We start from the raw sequence: 20224 nt of genomic DNA, 5'->3' as shown, positions 1-20224 counted from the left end.
GTTGGCATGTACTATTCAGTGGTTTTCTTTTAATGATATTATAACTTTTTCAATGTGCCTTTTCGTTCACTTCACAAGAAACCAATATTTTATTGCCACAGAAGTCATTGAAAAATTATTAACTGTATACCAAATCATCTTATGTCTAATTTAAATAAAATTATTTTTATAAATGTTTTCCCCTTTTCTGTTTCTCTTGTTAGTATGAACTAACTAAACAGATCATATAATTTTGAGATCTTAAATTTAGGAATTGATTAGTTCTCAATTGTTTTTCTCCTGTATCACTCAAGAATATACACAAATTGTATGTTTATATAATATCTCAGATATTAATGATACATTAACTGTATTGAAGTCTTTCAGACAGTTGTATCCTGTGTGTGTGTGTGTGTGTGTGTGTGTGTGTGTGTGTGTGTAAACTACAAATAATATTAGCAGTTATTCTAGGAAGTAGAACTTTGTCTGTGTCTCATCGTAGACATCCATGTTGAGGAATCCTTCATATTCCATGACTGGTCACATAGTAATAGAGTAAAAATTTTGGCTGTTGGTGTTTGAGGCAGTAAGTTATTTTGCTTTGATTCCTTTGCTTAGTTTGGATGAATTATTCTCCATATCATTTACAAAAGTATTAATCATAAGTAAAAGGCCAAATATGATATTTCCAATTTTAATCTCCTCTTCAGCCAGTGCTATTGCTAAAAGATACTTTGATTATACTCAGTCTATAGCCCACTCAGCCTGTTTTCACAAGATCTTTTTGTCCATTGTGACTTTGATCTCTAAAAAATGTTTTTTTTTTTCCCAATGCAGAAATTGAGTTTTACATTCGTGGCTGTGCTTATACAAGATACACACAATAGTTATCTAACATTAGTTAAAAAAAACCCACATGTTTCAGTGTGTTTAATATTCCTTCAGTTACAGTAAACTATTCGTTTAACAAATAGCTATATTTTATTATATACACATTTGGAATATAAAATCATGGTCAGGAAACTCATTAATAAAATATTACAAACTGATCTCAGGGACACTAAAATTCCCCATGTGTTATTTAGAAAACTACTATAGCTTCTTGGTTATAAAAAATTATTTTAAAGAGTAATTGGAGGGTGCCTGTGTGGCTCAGTTGTTAACTGCCCCATTCTTGATTTCAGCTCAGATCATGATCCCCCTGTTTGAGCCCCGAAGTAGGCTCTGGGCTTCTAGTGCAGGGCCTGTTTAGGATTTCTCTTTTTCCCTCTCTGCCCCTCCCCTGCACAAGTGTGCTCTCTCTCTCTCTCCCAAAATAAATAATTAAACTTAAAAAAAAGAATAATTGAATATCATTTTATGTATTTTTAGCTAGATGATCTCATAATGATTTATAGCTAATTTAGTAAAAATATATTTCATATTGTAAATAATATATATTTTTAAAAATATATAAGTGCTCTTAAATGTGAGTTTTTAAAATATCAGTTTCCATGTCCACACAGAAATATGTATAATATTATGCTTTGTCATTAAATAATAGAAGTCATAATTGCTATGGGAAATATAAGATTGGGTAATATTCCATAATTTTAATTTATAAAGTACTATAAATCTCATTAGTTCTTTGCAAACTACTCTGTTGCCTCAACAGCATTTTAGCATAAAATAAACTACCAGAATAATGAATATGTGGGGATTCCTGAAGAACTTCAAATAGGAATATAATACATTCATATAAATACTTAACCTGTTTTCATTTTATTTCTTTTTACGGGCTTTTGACAAGCTTTACTAACTTTTCTCCACTGTTCACACTTTTAACGCCATGCAATTTAGTATCAAAGGAGGGGAAAACTTTCTATACTTAAGGTAAAAATATTAAGCAATTAGTGAAATGTTGCTGAGGAATACAAGCTATATGCAGAAGACCAAGGGTTGCCCTGGGTGCAGGTCAGGAAATATAATTATGTATATGATTCAAAGGTATTTCAGATCCAGATTTTGCCATCTTTAAAGATCTTTCAAGGAGGCCCAATGAAGACCTCCTGCTTAGTTAGCCTATAAGGGTTGAGTTGAAAACAGTATGTTTGTATGTGTGCACGTGTACATGTACATGTGTGTGAGTATTAAGATGATAGCAGTATGATCAAAAACCATACTATGGATACAATGTAGAAACTTGATTAGACCGGTGTATAGGGAGGTGTAATTAACAGTGGCATAAGAAATAGAGACATTATTGGTGTGCCTGGGTGGTCAGGCAGTTAAGCATCTGACTTTGGCTCAAGTCATGATCTCAGTCTGTGGGCTCTGTGCTGACAGCTCAGAGCCTAGAGCCTGCTTCTGATTTTGTGTCTCCCTCTCTCTCTCTTCCCCTCCCCTGTCTCTGTCTCTGTCTCTCTCTCAAATATACATAAACATTAAAAAAAAAAAAAAAGAAGCAAGGACATTATTGAAGGAGTTTGAATGTGCAGTGAAGTTTCTGAGTTGAAATGGATATCAGATGTTTTAAGGAGGAATGACAGAGAGGGGCGCCTGGGTGACTTAGTTGGGCCTTTAACTTCTGCTCAGGTCAGGATCTCACAGCTCATGAGTCGGAGCCCTATGTTGGGCTCTATGCTGACAGCTCAGAGCCTGAAGCCTGCTTCAGATCTGTGTCTCCCTCTCTCACTGCCTCTCCCCAACTCACGCTTTGTCTCTCAAAAATAAGTAAGCGTTAAAAAATTTTAAAAAAAGATGCAACGACAGAGAGACATAACAAAATGAAGACTTGAGAGAATTCAGTGAAAAATTCATATGAGGAATTAAAAAGGAAGACTTGAAATGTTTGACATGTACAAAGTAAAATTTTCAAAATTAATTAAATGACTGAATAAAATAATAGATGTCACAAGTGAGGGGAGGAGATATTTTAAAAAAATATATTTTTATTTTGAACAAAAAAACTCTTTTAATTTTTTTTTGTTCTGTAAAAACTACATTTAACTTTTGACTTTGAACAATTTTAGAGATTCAGAAAAGTTACAAAGATAGTACAAAGTCATATGTAACCTTCTTCCAGCTATGTTAACATCTTATGTAACTATTGTGTATCAAATTTCAGGAATAAATAGTGTTATGATATTACTTTTCAAGTTTATTTATGTATTTTGAGAGAGCGAGAGAGAGAGCGCAGGAGCAAGCACAAGCAGGGAGGGAATGAGACAGAAGGAGACAAAGAACCATGAACTGTGAGATCATGACCGGAGCCAAAATCAAGAGTTGGGCGTTTAACCAACTGAGCCACCCAGGCACCTCTTGTTATGATATAATTAACTAAACTCTCTTTATTTAGATTTCAGCTATTTTCCCCACTAATGTCCTTTATTTATTTCAAGATCCAGTCTAGGATACCACATTGCATTTAGCAGTTAGGTCTCCTTAGGTAACTCCACAAACTATTACTGTTTCTATTACCATCTTTTCTTGTTATTTTTTATGAACTTGTCATTTTGAATTGTGTTGGTCAGATAATTTGTAGAATATGTCTCAGTTTGGGTGTCAAATATGTTTTAATGATCAGAACTAAATTATGGATGTTAGGGAGTACCACAGAGAAGAAGATACCTTCACAGAGCATCATACCAGGGGTAAAATACAAATATAACTAATTAATGATGATGTCAATCTTGCTCACTTTGGTAAGGTCGTGTCTGCCAGGTTTCTCCACTGTACAGTTACCATTTTTACCTTTCTTTAAATCTTGGTTAGAACTGAGTCTAACCCAAAATTAAAGGGAGACGGATTAAGCTCTTCTTTGTTATAGGGATAGTATCTAGACATATTATTTGGAATTTGCTTATAAAAGCAATTTATCCTTTCTCTCTCATTTATTGGATTTGTCCAATCATTTATTTATGCCTGCATGGACCCATGCATATTTATTTTATATTTGGGGTTATAATTCAACACTACGATTATTTATTTTGTTCCACATTTGACCACTAGGAGCTCTTATTTTTGATACTTTTTAAAATTGTATTTTAAAATAAAACAAAATTAGAAAAACACACACAGTAAACACATGGCGTCACTAATTAGTATATGGTAACCATCCTTGCAAACACCACTGAGAATAAAAAATAGAATTTTGCTAGCTACTCCCCTGTCCCATCACAGCCCCTATGATCTCTCTGAAATAACCACTATCCTAATAGTAATCCCTTTCCTGCATTTCCTAATAATTCTGTAATCAAATGATATATTTCTAGACCCTATACCTTAGTCTTTCCCATGTTTTTTTTAACTTGGTAATTGTTTTTAATCTTTTTGTAGGCTCCAATGAATTTTTCTTTTCATTTAATTTTATACCTATTAAGGAACTCAGGAGATTAACTATACCTAGATAACTCAGCAGATATTACCTATAGAAATTCTCAAAATCTGTACTTTGCTGATGACATACTCATAATATAGCTCTGCATGTTTATGGGTCCTCTGTATTTCCAATAAAGTGGCAGCTGGATTCAGACTTCATTAGGCTTGTATTAATTTCCTTTGGCAAGACTATAAACTGTTAACATTTTTTCATTCTCAGGCACATAGTCTGATTTTTCTCCTTTTGTAATGTTGGCACTCTTAAATGTTCATTGCCCAGATGCATTAATTCATTGGAACTGGCAAAACTTTTATATTCTAATTCTGTCATGTTATTTTAAAAATTTTTTTAACGTTTATTTATTTTTGAGACAGAGAGAGACAGAGCATGAACGGGGGAGGGGCAGAGAGAGAGGGAGACACAGAATCGGAAACAGGCTCCAGGCTCTGAGCCATCAGCCCAGAGTCCGATGTGGGGCTCGAACTCACGGACCGCAAGATCGTGACCTGAGCTGAAGTCGGATGCCCAACCGACTGAGCCACCCAGGCGCCCCTAATTCTGTCACGTTATTATCTGGAATAATTTTATGTGAAAAGATAGAAAAAGTGACTGATATTTTTTTCATTTTATTTAGTTTCCAAGATAGTAACATTCATTTTTTGTTGTCATACAGCAGTTAACCTATTTTGTTTTTTTGAATATCAATCTGAACTGAAGATTATAACCATATTTGATGGGCATCTATACATTTTAATTCATATACCAATTGAATTGCAAATTGTCCTATCTTTGGCCAGTAGGATACTCTTTAGTTTGGCTCTTGAGTTCTATTAATATGACCATAGTGATCTTCTATAACTTCCTTGAGATCTTATTGTCAGATCTTGTACAATTCCTACCTCCTTTTATACATTTTCTGCTCCAGACCAGATATAAAAATATTCCAAGAAGGCTTTGTTTCTTTTAAAGGAACCGATATTTTAACACTACAGTTTGGGTGTTTAGAATATTGGGTTGGTCATGTTGGTAAATATTTAAGTTACATATATAAACATATGCATGAAATATATATATATTTACACACACATACATATATGTATATATACATATATATACATATATATTACATATATATGTATATGTGTAAAGATAAAATATGTGTGACTTATACTAATAATTCCAACTCAAATTCAAGACTACAGGTTTTTACCTAACTTCTTCATCTTATTAGTATCTCCTTTATTCCACACCAAGAATTCTGATTCTTAAGGACACAGGTAATGACAGAGTTAGAATAGCTTATAATTAAGCATTGTCTTATTATATATATATATATATATATATATATATACACATATATATATATATATATATATAGTAAGATAAGTTTTACTTTTACCATGTAGATGCTGTTTTTTGTTTATTTTTTAACATGGAAACCTGAGAAGTTTCAAGATCTATATTGTAATTGCTGCTATCTTTCTAGAATCTTCCCACTCATTTGTTTAAAAAGTGCAAACTTATTTTGAGACAATATTAGTGAGTGATTAAGATCTTACAAACAGGCGTGATCTTAGTGTTGAAGAGATGCTTTTCACTTATCACCCATATGACCTTGTGGAATTTCCTTGGCCTCCATTATGTCTCATTTCCCTATCTATAATGTGGGAATGTTCGTACTTACATCAGATCAAAATCGGCAAAGATGAAGTCAAACTTTCACTTTTTACAGACGACATGATATTATACATGGAAAATCCAATAGATTCCACCAAAAGTCTGCTAGAACTGATACATGAATTCAGCAAAGTCGCAGGATATAAAATTACTGTACAGAAATTAGTTGCATTTTTATACACCAATAATGAAGCAACAGAAAGAGAAATAAAGAAACTGATCCCATTCACAGTTGCACCAAGACTCATAAAATACCTAAGAATAAACCTAACCAAAGATGTAAAAGATCTGTATGCTGAAAACTATGGAAAGCTTATGAAGGAAATTGAAGAAGATACAAAGAAATGAAAAACATTCCATGCTCATGGATTCAAAGAATAGATGTTGTTAAAATGTCAATACTGCACAAAGCAATCTACACATTCAATGCAATCCCAACCAAAATTGCACCAGCATTCTACTCAAAGCTAGAGCAAATAATCCTAAAATTTGTATGGAACCACAAAAGACCCTGAATAGCCAAAGTAATATGGAAGAAGAAGACCAAAGAGGGAGGCATCACAATCCCAGACTTTAGCCTCTACTACAAAGCTGTAATCACCAACACAGCATGGTATTGGCACAAAAACAGACACATAGACCAATGGAATAGTATAGAGACTCCAGAATTGGACCCACAAAAGTATGGCCAACTAATCTTTGATAAAGCAGTTAAGAATATCCAATAGAAAAAAAGACAGTCTCTTTAGCAAATGGTGCTGGGAGAACTGGACAGCAACAGGCAGAAGGAGAATGAAACTAGACCACTTTCTTAAACCATTCACAAAAATAAACTCAAAATGGATAAAGGACCTGAATGTGAGACAGGAAAACATCAAAACCCTGGAGGAGAAAGCAGGAAAAAAACCTCTCTGACCTCAGCCACAGAAATCTCTTACGTGACACATCTCCAAAGGCAAGGGAATTAAAAGCAGAAATGAACTATTGGGACCTCATGAAGATAAAAAGCTTTTGCACTGCAAAGGAAACAATCAACAAAACTAAAAGGCAACTGACAGAATGGGAAAAGATATTTGCAAATGACATATCAGACAAAGGGTTGGTATCCAAAATCTTTGAAGAACCCACCAAACCACACACCCGAAAAACAAATAATCCAGTGAAGAAATGGGCAGAAGACATGAATAGACACTTCTTTAAAGAAGACATCCAGATGGCCAGCAGGCACATGAAAAGATGCTCAACGTCGCTCCTCATCAGGGAACTACAGGTCAAAACCACACTCAGATACCACCTCACGCCAGTCAGAGTGGCTAAAATGAACAAATCAGGAGACTATAGATGCTGAAGAGGATGTGGAGAAACGGGAACCCTCTTGCACTGTTGGTGGGAATGCAAACTGGTGCAACCACTCTGGAAACAGTGTGGAGGTTCCTCAAAAAATTAAAAATAGGTCTACCCTATGACCCAGCAATAGCACTGCTAGGAATTTTCCCAAGGGATACAGGAGTGCTGATGCATAGGGGCACTTGTACCCCAATGTTTATAGCAGCACTTTCAACAATAGCCAAATTATGGAAAGAGCCTAGATGTCCATCAACTGATGAATGGATAAAGAATTTGTGGTTTATATACACAATGGAATATCATGTGGCAATGAGAAAGAATGAAATATGGCCTTTTGTAGCAACGTGGATGGAACTGGAGAGTGTGATGCTAAGTGAAATAAGTCACACAGAGAAAGACAGATACCATATGTTTTCACTCTTATGTGGATCCTGAGAATCTTAACAGAAGACCATGAGGGAGGGGAAGGAAAAAAAAAAGAGAGGGAGGAAGGCAAACCATAAGAGACTCTTAAAAACTGAGAACAAACTGAGGGTTGATGGGAGGTAGGAGGGAGGGGAAAGTGGGTGATGGGCACTGAGGAGGGCACTTGTTGGGATGAGCACTGGGTGTTGTATGGAAACCAATTTGACAATAAATTACATATTAAAAAAATAATAAAAGAGAGGAGAATACCTAGAAAAAAAAAAGGAATAAAGCTCATAGAATTCTAAGTAAAAGTGGGTGATGATGATGATGTACACTGCACTAAGCCCTGGGAAATTACAAAGAAAAAGAGAAAAGGACAGACATAGTTTCTGTTTCTTTCACATACTTCACTGTTAGGAAAACAAAACAAAACAAAACAAAACATAGGAAATTACAAAACAGTTGTATGCTAAGTCTTGTATATTATACAGAAAGTGCATAATATTAAAGACAAAATACACCAGATAAATAAGGAGATGATGTTGAGGCTATTACAGTGAGGAAAGTGTTCATGAATGAGGAACAACTCAAAGGAAAGGAAGAGGAGCTGAGATTTTAGAGAAGTAGGTAAACAAGGGAATCATTGAAGAAGGGCCACAGGAGGTGTTATCTGGGAATACGCCAGAGCATCATGGGCCTTTTCAGATAGCTATTTATCAGGATGTCAAGAGTGGGGGTACCTTTCAAGCATCTCTCCTCTCTGAAATTGTAGAGTTCAGATAAATATCAACATTGTCCATAATGTAACAAATACCAAATTCAGTGAATGGTTTAATCTATATTTAGAAGGTCAGCAAAAACTCCTCAGAGGACATGAAATCTTATGTAAAATTTTAAGAGTTAGTGGAGATTAACTAGATGAAGGAGATGGAGGGAGAAAATATTTGAAATTCTGAGGGCTAGAGACCATGGATAGTTGGACAAATTAAGGTTTAGTATAGCTAGAAAGTGTATGAGATTGTGGAAGTGGGAAGGATGGGGTAGATGATTCTGGAAATGTAAGTAGGAATGAGAATGTCCAGGTCTTCATTGAGCAGTTTAAGGAGAACAAAAATTTCTTCATAGGGCAATAAGCTGCTTCTGAAAATTTTAGAAAAATTAGGAGTGCCTGGGTGTCTCACTCGGTTAAGTGTCTGACTCTTGATTTCAGCTCAGGTCATGATCTCACAGTTCTTGAGATTAAGCCCCACATCTGGCTCTGCACTGACAGGGTGGAACCTGCTTGAGATTCTCTCTCTCTCTCTCTCTCTCTCTCTCTCGCTGTCTCTCTCTCTCTCTGTCTCTCACCCCTTCTCAAAAATAAATGAACTTAAGGGACGCCTGGGTGGCTCAGTTAGTTAAGTGTCCGACTGTGGCTCAGGTCATGATCTCACAGTTCGTGAGTTCAAGCCCCATGTCAGGCTCTGGGCTGACAGCTCAGAACCTGGAGCCTCCTCCTTCAGATTCTGTGTCTCCCTCTCTCTCTGCCCTTCCCCTGCTCACACTTTGTCTCTCTCTGTCTCAAAAATAAATAAACATTAATTTTTTTAATAAACTTAAAAAAGAAAAAAGAGGCAATGGGAAAAATCCCCCTATAGCTTCTTTCTAATATGGAGTCCAAATTCTAAAGTCATAAAAACTAGTATAACTTGTCTCTTTGCCATAAGGATTTATTGATATTGATGATAATATAAATTAGTATAGCCAGATGCATATGCCATATTAACAAGTCATTGAAACTATGTGTAAGAAGAAGAAAACATATTGTAGAATTTATTATCTCTACTTTTCCCAGTTATCCACTAGCTACTGAGATTTTTTTATTTGTGTCCCTCTCATGCAATAGAGAATGAGTCTTATGTGCTTATAAATTCATTTTCTTAGGGCACCTGGGTGGCTCAGTTGGTTAAGTGTCCGACTTGGGCTCAGGTCATGATCTCACTGTTTGTGGGTTCCAGCTCCACGTTGAGCTCTGTGCTGACAGCTCAGAGCCGGGAGCCTGCTTCAGATTCTGTGTCTCTCTCTGTCACTGCCCTGCTCACGCTCTCTGTGTCTCAAAAATAAATAAGCCTTAAATTTTTTTTTTTAAAAATTCATTTTCTCTTTTTCTCACACAGTCAAAAGAAATGCATACAGAATAAAGCAAGAAAGGATAGAAAAGGAGAAGGAAAAGTGGGTAAAGAAATAAAACTAAAAGAATTAAGACATTCATGTTCCTACTCCTCACTGTATACTGGTATTACAAAGGAAGAGAGAGGGTTTACTGGAAGACTAGGTAGAGGATTTTGGAGGTGAACTTATCTTCCTTATAAAGGAAAAGTGAAAGTTATAATTCCCAATAGTTATAGCTGAATAATAGGCTGGTAGAATTTAAGGAGGATCAAAGTTAAGTGAAGGAGAGAACAAATAGATGGATCTCAATTGCAAGGCAAGAGCACCAAAAGAAGACATGCTTTCATGTAACTTCCACTTGGCCAAGAAATAAAACATTGAACAAACCCCAGATTCCTCCCATGTGCCCCTTCGCAGCAGAAATATCTTCATTTGCCTCTAGAATTATCATTCTAAATTTTGTGGTAATAATTTCCTTGGTTTTTCTTTATCATTTTAATATTTACATATACACTTGTAGGATGCATAGCTTGGTTTTGCTTATTTTTGGTATATACTTTTTTGTAAATTGAAACATACTGTATTTACTCTCAGTGTCTTACTTCCTTGTCTTAACATTATATTTTTGATATTCATCCAGGCTATTTGAATGTAACTAAGGTTTATTCACTTCTACTGCTATTTAACATTCCACACTTGTATACATTTGAGTTGTTTACTGGATTAACTTTTCATAAAATATTCTGCATACATTTTTATGGGTAGGCTTTAAAAGTACTTTAAAAAATCAATAATTCCAAAACAACGTCAAGGGAGGCACCAAATACTATTTTTTGTTTGTTTTCAGATAAGAACAAAAGGAGAAAGATAATCTGATCAATGTTACTAGTACCTTCCAAGTTGGCCAAAACATTAAATTAACAGTCACATATCAATATTTCTCTGACTTGAATCACTATTGACGTCTGAAGGGACTTGATAAATAGTTCCTCTTTCCTTGCTCTTAAATTCTGAAGCAATTGACAAGATGGAAGTAAGACAGAATGGTAGCTCAAAATATATTTTTTAGTACAGATGAAGCTGAAACTGAAGAAACTGGCTCTTAGACATACAGAAACAAGAACCTTGGTAGTGTACTGGACCTCAGAATGGGGAAGGACTACTCAGCCTGACATCAGCCATGCCAGCAGACCACAGGCCTCCTCATATGGGAACGTGTCTTTGTAAAACATTCAGTGTAGGGAACAGAACTGAAAGTCTGACTCCTGAGGGAGAAGGATGACAAGGAGAAGATGATAGAAGAGACTAGGCTCCCTTTCTTTGTTACATTCCTCATACAATTCACCAATGGAATTTACTCTTCTCTCCTCTCCACCCCTCACCCCTAAGCAGAATGATGCGAGAGATGGAAAAAGAGGCAAAAAAATGTTACATCAGTTGATGTCCCTCACCCAGAAATATAGAACAAGAGGAAAGGAAATTTCTCCTCCTCAAGCCTTTATAAAACTTTATAAAAACACTAGAGCCCTTTAGATTGTTGTGACACAAATCCAAGAAGGGGAGCTGAAGGAATAATTCATATAAATTTCTTAATTAACTTGGTTACCTCTGATTATCCATGTTTTTATTCCCTCCCCAGGAGATTTCTTGGTCTCTCAGATGAATGAGCAATAGTCACTCAACCGACTTAGCCCGAGGAATTCTTCAGACATTCTCAGACATGTGTTGAATACTACAGTGTGCATACCTTCTCCTCAGATGGGGTGCTCTGACAGGAGAATTTATAGATTAAACTCAGCCTCCTGGCTCTGTTCTGGCTCATGCTTTTCATTCAACTTGATGTATCCTTTCCTAAGTTAAAAAATGTCTACGTCCTTCTTGTTTTTCCATATGAATCCCCATGCAACTTCCTCTGAGATTTCCCTGAATCATATAACTGGAAGTCTTAGAAAAGAAAAACTCAAAGTCATATGGTTCAAACACATGTTTGATGTTCAAATCTTCTCTATGTTAAATGCCACCAAATAGTTGTCCTGTTTCATTTCAAAATAATTTCCTTTGTCCAGAAGTCTATTCTTCTTTTGGATGGCTTTCAAAGATATGTTTCCTTTTTAAATTTTTTATCCTATTTTAGAGAGAGAGAGAGAGAGAAAGAGAGAGAGAGAGAGAATGCAAGTAGGGGAGAGAGAGAGAGAGAGAGAGAAAGACGGACAGAGAGAGAACCTTAAGCAGACGCCACGCTCGTAGTGCAGAGCCCAATGCTGGGCTCCATCTCATGAACCACGAGATCATGTCCTGAGCTGAAATCAAGAGTCAGACGCTCAGCCAACTGAGCCACCCAGGTGCCCCTCAAAGATATGTTTCTTTGTTTAAGTTAAATTATATGCTGTGACCAGAATGTTTGTGTCTCTTCGAAAGTCGTATGTTAAAATCCTAATTCTCAATGTGGTGTTTTTAGAAGGTGAGGCCTTCTGGAGGTGTTTAGATCATGAAGGAGGAGCCCTCATCAATGGGATTAATGTTCTTATACACAAAACTCCATAGAGCCCCCTTCCTCTCCACCATGTGAAATTACAATGAGAGGTCCTCCGCCTGGAAAAGGGTCCTCACCAGACCATGCTGGCACCCTGATCTTCGACTTCTACTCTCCAAAGCCAAAATAAATAAATTTCTGTTGTTTATAAGCTATCCAGTCTATGGTATTTTGTTATAGCAACCCAAATGAACTAAGTATGACTTCCTGCAATTTACATGTATTGTCTTAGCTATAACAGACAACAAATTTACTGTCACTTTCAAATGACACATCCTCAAATGTTTAACTATAGTTGCCATAGTCCCCTTTGTGAATTAAATATTCCCAGTTCTTTTAATTTTGTATTATTTGATTTTTTCAATTTCTCTAGCCATTCTAATTTCTTTTATCTGAATATACTACTCTTTATACCTTAATGTGTTTCCTAGAACTAAGGTGTAAACTCTGTGATTATACAAGGTATAACCAATGCAAAGTAATTCTTTGGAACTTCTAAACATTTCTCTTGGGGGTGCCTAGGTGGCTCAGTTGGTTAAGAATCTGACTCATGATTTCTGCCCAGGTCATGATCTCACAGTACATGAAATCAAGCCCTACTTCGGGTTCTGTACTGACAACATGGAGCCTGTTTGGGATTCTCCCTCTCCTTCTCTCTCTAACCCTCTCTCTCTCTTTCTCTCTTTCTCAAAATAAATAAGCATTAAAAAATATATATTGAAAAAAATAAACATTTCTCATATATCTGTATTAATACTTAATGATGTCTGAATTCTCTCCTTTCTATTCTTTAAGCTACTTAATACAAAATTCAGGTCCTTTTAAAGTATGTATTACCTATAAACATTAGTGAATGTAAAAAATAAGTGCTTAGTAAAGATCAGAAAACAAATTTGAGGTAGGCTCTGTAATACTTCCCAAAGATATTCATCCATGTCCTGATCCCTGGAACCTCTGAATTATTACCTTACATTGCAAAAGGGACTTTACAGATGAGATTAGGTTAAGCATTCTGAAATGAGAATATTATTCTGAATTATCTAGGTTTTCCCAGTGTAATGCAAAAGAGAGAATGTGCTATTAAAGTAGAAGAGGCCAGTCATTCAAGGCCACAAGCCAAGGAGTGCAGGCAGCCTCCAGAAAGTAGAATAGACAAGGAAATGTTTTCTCCACCCTGAAGAAAATGTGGCCCGTTTTGGACTTCTGACCTCCAAAACTATAAAATGACAAATTTATGTTGTTTTAAGCCACTAAAGCAGGGGCAATTTGTTACAACAACAATAGGAAACTAATATAGAATGGAATGATAACTTTAAATCTTCCAAGTTGAATATTGTTCCAAAATATCCTTTTAGGAAACAGATATTTTTTTTGTGGGTTAACAAGTATACATTAATTAAGATGCCCTCTAGAGTAAACACATTACATTTGTATGTGTAATTTGCTTCTGTAATATTGAACAGTTTTAAAGTACCAAAGATTATTTAAATGCCCCTTTAGGTGACCTTCTCTTTTCTCATTGCAGAGGACCATTTTATTGAGAATATTTTCATTTTGTGGTAAGAAATATAATGAGTAATGCTGAAACTCTAGGGTTCATCATTCTCAACTGTTAATTGAAAAATAATTGCAACCAAATGGAAACTAAAATCACCAAGGTTTTATTTTAAGAATAACTACACTAACAGATTATTATAATTCCAGCAACCTTTTCACTAATTACTTTCTCTGGAGATACAGACAGAAAGTGGTGTGCAATGTTCTCTAAGCTCATCAAATTGCTCCTGGAGCAGTAATTTCTCATTTGTAGTCTGAGAGCTTCATTCAGTACAACATTTGTCAAATCTGACACAAGGGTATGAATTCTAACAGCTTCCCACAAGGAGCTGAAAGGCAAGAGGAAACTTCATTCACCAACAGTATGATGTGGTGCCAAAGTCTATAAAATTCCTTTAAATTGTTCATATTCACACTGAATTATAATGGAAAATCGATTAAGATTTTATTTTCTAATTTATAGTTAGCATTTTTATCATATGTTATTCAACCAGTTCTATATTGTAGGAGACAATGTTCACCAAAGATTTTATAGAAATACCTGGAATCAATTTCAAAGTATGTAATCTTTCAACAGTGAAAGGCGAGAATCTACCGGTGATTATCAATGTATGTGTGTATTATGTCTGGTAATGCTTCAACTTAGCAGTCAGTTTCAAACTTTCATCATATACTAAGCAGAGAGGGAAAATTAAGAAATTATCTGGATAATTCATACTTATCAAAGTTTCCCTCAAGTGCTGGGATAAATTATACAAAATTGTGTTGGTGATTCGTAAGTTAAAACATATTCTCAACCCTTAAAAGATTTCTGTGGCCTGCATTAGACTTTGTGACTTAAAAGGATCACATACCAAATATTACAATGCAGTAAATACTGGACTTGTACGATGGTCCACATGATCCCATGCAAATAATAAGTGACGCAAGTTTTAGACAAGTAAAAACAACATTTAATTTGAAATGTTCAGATATCTGAAATTACTGAAAGCTTCAGAATCAAAGAGATGTGGATTTAACAATTTTCTAATTTTGTGAGTTTGAACAAATTATTCAACGTCATGACTATCATTAATTTGTAACACAGAGTAACAACACCTACTTCATCTTACACTGATGTAAAGATTAACATAAACAGTCTAAGAGCAGACTTTTTGTCCGTGTTACTCACTTTCTACCTGCAGTGGCTAGCATAGTGCTAGTAATCCATATTTTAACAACATTGAATAAATCAGTGACTAGAATATATGCCACTCAATAAATGTAGCTGTTAACATTAGGTTTATAACTCCAATTCTTCATTTTATTAAGTTTCATTCTGTCTTCAGAAATATCAGATACCAGATTAAAAGCACTTAAATCACCATGATATTTGCCTCTATTTTCTATATTGCTTTGCATGTGAATTTAAAGAATGTTCATGTGCCAATGTGTATTAAAGTAACACTAGGTGCTGCAATGTGTTATCCCCCAAATCTCAGAGACTTAACACAATAGAAATTCAACTCATTCTCTTCTAAAATCTAACTAGTATTTGTGTGTGTGTGTGTGTGGGGGGGGGTTGGTCTGGGGGGGGTAGTTTGGGTGGTGGTTAAAGAATGTTCTGCTTCACAGTCATCAAAGACCCAGGCTCCCTCTCTTGTGAGTCAGTGTTCCATACACCCTTATAGTACTCTCCACTTAACAAGTGGTATATATTAATCGCATCCTCTTTCCATGTTCATGATTTCGTTTATAGAGACACCAAACTCCAAGAGAAGATAGGAAAAAGAGAATGCCTCTGAGCCAGAAGGAAGGGGATCCAGGTTTGGTAAACAAGTAGGTGGTTCTCTCTCATAACCTGCCCTTGTGGTCACCAAAAATCAGTTCATTTCTCCTGTACATATGACAGAAAACTTTCTTCTTCTCCAAGTAAAACAACTCAAAGCCGCATCCAGTCACTCTATTAATCAAAACTCCAGGATCTCTGGATGATACTCCATTCTTTCTATCAGGCCATGAGGTCTGGATGTACTTCTTTAAGGTTGTAGGGGCTAACGACAGGCTGCCCTAAGATGGGCCACATTGGCATAAAGATCATTTTAAGTTAAGAAGCAAACAACCCAGCAGATTCAGGAAAAGCATTTTACCTACCCTACAACTGCCTAATTTAGAATTAGAATTTAGATAGATGAGTTGCTCCAGGAAAAATTACCACCATATATAACTATATTCTATTATAAACTAAGTATGGTAGACAGGAAGGAACCTAGCAAAACCTCTTTGATCAAAGCCCTCTATGTCCCCTTGTTTCTGAGAAACATTTGCTTACCAAACATTTACTCTTTTTCATCTTCCTGTGAATTGCATTCTTTCCCTTTGAAATCCTTATCCCCTTCTGCTTAGTTCAGAATGACATAAATACCTCATTTTGTGTGACTATCTTTGGGATTTCCATATCTATGTGGAATCTCCATATTTACAAAATTAAATTTGATTTTCTCCTGTTAATCTGTCTCATATGAACTTGATTTTTGGTCTGGGAAAGTCTAATGACTTATTAACTAAAAGATAATTTATCTCTCTCCTCAACATCTGATATGGGATGGTGAAATAGGAATAGGAATATTGTAATAAAATCTTATACTTGGAAAGGAGATGAAGAGGAAAACCAAAGCAATTACTGGTCCCTATCAGTTCTGATATTTTGCTGGGCAGGCATTGGTAGGTCCTCTTCACAGGGACTAGAGGATGTCCCTTGATTATACTCCAGATTTGATCTCTGAGATTCCTTTTTTTTGCCCATTATCTTCCATAGACATATAAGAAGTCTGTGTTGGAGAATATGCCTTCCTAATGTATCCCAGGATTCACAGCTGATTTCCTATTTAAACAAGTTTGGGGGATTGAACGTAATTTTGAATTTCAAACAATCTAAGATGTTTTATCTCAGTTTGTATGCGTGTATGTATCTGTGTGTGCTATGGTCCGAATGTTTGTGCCCCCCAAATTCATATGTGGAAATCCCCAATGTGGGCATGTGTAATGCCCAATGTGATGATATTAGGAAGTGGATCATTTGGGAGGTGTTTAGATTATGAAGATAAAGGTCCACACGAATAAGGATAGTGCTCTTATAAAAAGAAACCCCACAGAATCCCTCAGCCCCTTCTACCATGTTACAGTACAACAAGAGTCTGTGACTCAGAAGATGGCCATCATCCAAGTAAATGTTGGCACCCTATCTCAGACTTCCAGCTGCCAGAACTATGACAAATAAACTTCTTTGTTTATAAGCCACTCAGTTGTGGTATTTTGTGATAGAGGTAGAATGGTCTCTGTGCGTGTATGTGTGTGTGTGTGTGTGTGTGTGTGTGTGTACTTGTACACACTTTGCATTAAGTTTCCATGTGCCAGTAACTGCCCCCAGTTTTTTTCCTTGACATAATTGTCCTTGTTTTATTTCTTTAATTCCTTACTTGGATCTTTTCTCTCTCAACTTAAAAGGAGTTAATTTGAGGTCATCTGGAATAGTACTTGAGGGGAATGTAATACCTCTAAGCTGATCTTTGCTTTATTGAAGTCTCTTTGTTCAGTTGGGAAGTCTTACTGTGACATTTGGCTCAAACCTTTTTTCATCTTATATTCTTACTACTTAAGTTCCAGTAGCAGCTGGATTTTTAAACCTGCAAGGCCCATCTACTCTCAATTCTTACTAATGTCTTTGTTCTCTGAAAACAAGGCAATTTTTACCTACGCTTATTCCTTTCATGAAATATATTGCTAAAAGTAGAAAGTAAAAGCCACACACCACACCCTTTGACTATTTCCAACCATTCTCCCTAGTGCTGAAGGGTCAGTAAGTTAGGTGTGGCTAACTAAATGATTTGCACTGGCTAATGTAGGTCTCCTTCTTTACAATTTACATCAGTGCCTTTATGGCTTGAATTTATAAATCTGTATTAGTCAAGGTAGGACTATATAAGACAACTCCAAAATCTCAGTGACTCTTAGTTCTTAATCATATAAAGTTTAATCAGTGGAAAGGAGTATGAGCAGTGCTCCATTCAGAGAATGGCAGCTTTCCTATAGTGAGGCTGCTCCCCTCCATATTTTTGGAGTTCTCACAATCAACAAAATAGGGTTGGAGGAGGGAGAAGGGAGAATCATGAAGAGAATTATCATGGGCCAACCTGAATACTTATATTACCTACTCTCACATTCCAATGGTCAAAGACCACCAGATACATCTCACTACAAGGTAAGCTATGGAAGTTGGTCTAGATGTGTGCTCAGAAGAAAATGGAAGCTAGACTGATGAACAACTAGCTATTCTCTTATTCTCTGCCTCCATGGTGTAGCATACATTTTTTTTTTTTTTTTTTTTTTTTTTTTTTACCATTTAAGCTCTTTAAAGTCTGACAAGACAGAGCACTGTGATAAGTTGTGACCATCTGGCTCTCAGTCTAATAACAATTTTTTTTCTAAGTCCGTGGAATCAAAACACAGCCATTATCAGAGTGAAGAAAAAATGTTGTGATAAAATTTCAATTCTAAATTCTAATTAGCAAAGGGAGTAGAAAAAATCATACTATCCTTACTGTGTTTTAAATTTTACTGTGAAGTAATTTATTACTTTTATGAAAGTAATTGAGTGTTTACCTATCTATTATAGCAAAGAAGAAGAAAAGTATCAACTGTACTGTTGGCTTGATCTGTGCTAATTTGATCCAGGCACTTCTTTAAGAAACATCTGGTAGCTTTGGCTAATTTTGGCAAGAAAGAATACCTTAGCTTCATTGACACTAACATTTCCCAATGTCAAATAGAAAGTATACCGTTTAATAAATCAATTCATTCTGCAGTATCACAATGTGCTTATTCATTTCCAATTCACCCTGGAAGCTTTTTAATATCATTTCTATTGAAAGTCAAACAACCTACAGAGTCTTAGAGATTTTTCTTTCTTTTTTTTTTTTTTTTTTTTGACAGATACATACTTTGGTAAAATCTAACCTTAAAATTTCTTAAGCACCAATGCATAAGTTTTACAATGTAGGGCCCAAACAACTGTTTTCTTATACTTGTTCATGTATTTGAAATAATGATTTATGTTTTTTGAATTTTTGTTCATGTATTTTTTTTAACTTCTTAAAATTTATTTTTGAGACACAGAGAGATACAGAGTGTGAGCAGGGGAAGGCAGAGAGAGAAGAAGACATAGAATCTGATGCAGGCTCCTGGCTGGGAGCTGTCAGCACAGAGCTCAACACAGGGCTCGAACTCACGGACCATGACATCATGACATGAGCCGAAGTTGGACGCTTAACTGACTGAGACACCCAGGTGCCCCCAAAATTTAAATTTTTTTTATAATTAATAATAAAAATTGTTCTGCTTTCAATTCTTAAGGAATAAGTGTGACCAGATTTTTTTTTCTTTCCTCACTGTAAACAACAATAAAAAGTAGAAAAACCTATGAAAAAAACAATCTTCAGATGTTGGACAACAGTCATTGCACAACTATGATCCATGAGAGAAGGGAGAACACATAAGAGGAACCTTATAAATGCCAACTTTCTACTGAGATAAAAATTCTATTCTGCTAGGAAGGGAGAATATTCTTAAGAACCTGGAAGTCTTGAAGAGGTGAAGAGACATACCAGAGCTTGAGGCGGGCTAAGGAAGTTGGAATTTGCACATAAAAGTATCGGAAATAAGGAAACTATGTTGAAAAAAAGTTTCAGAAATTCACATCCTATCTCTTTTGAGTCTTACACTAAATATTAATCTGTATACAAATAGGATAAAACTCCAATGAGGCCAAGAAAATATCAGTTTCCAGGGAATTATAAACTAAACAATTGTCTAAGTTACACAGGTGTAAGAGCTGTTCAGATTTCCACCAGTCCGAGGAGAGATATGCTGAATACTTGGAACAAGCAGTAAACACCCAAGATCATGCTGTAGGAGGAGGCATAAATTAGCCCTAAAGTAAAAGCTATTCTCACAGATCCAAAAAAACTCACCTATAAGTAACTACCTGTAAAACAAACTTCAAAACTCTTTAAAAGAAACAGATAATGTGACACATAGCCAGCCAATAAAAAAAGACATAGACATGACAGAGATGATAGCTGGGAAACTTGGTCAGGTAGTCACAGGTAAGTTTAGGGATTATTTCTATTGACTCGTTCACTGAAAATGTTTTATTTATCTTTCTCATTTCGTTT

The sequence above is a fragment of the Leopardus geoffroyi genome, chromosome B3 (genome assembly GCF_018350155.1).
Source record: "Leopardus geoffroyi isolate Oge1 chromosome B3, O.geoffroyi_Oge1_pat1.0, whole genome shotgun sequence".
NCBI classification, from domain to species: Eukaryota; Metazoa; Chordata; class Mammalia; order Carnivora; family Felidae; genus Leopardus; species Leopardus geoffroyi.
The sequence above is the reverse complement of the archived record's forward strand: the minus strand, read 5'-3'. Positions refer to the sequence as shown.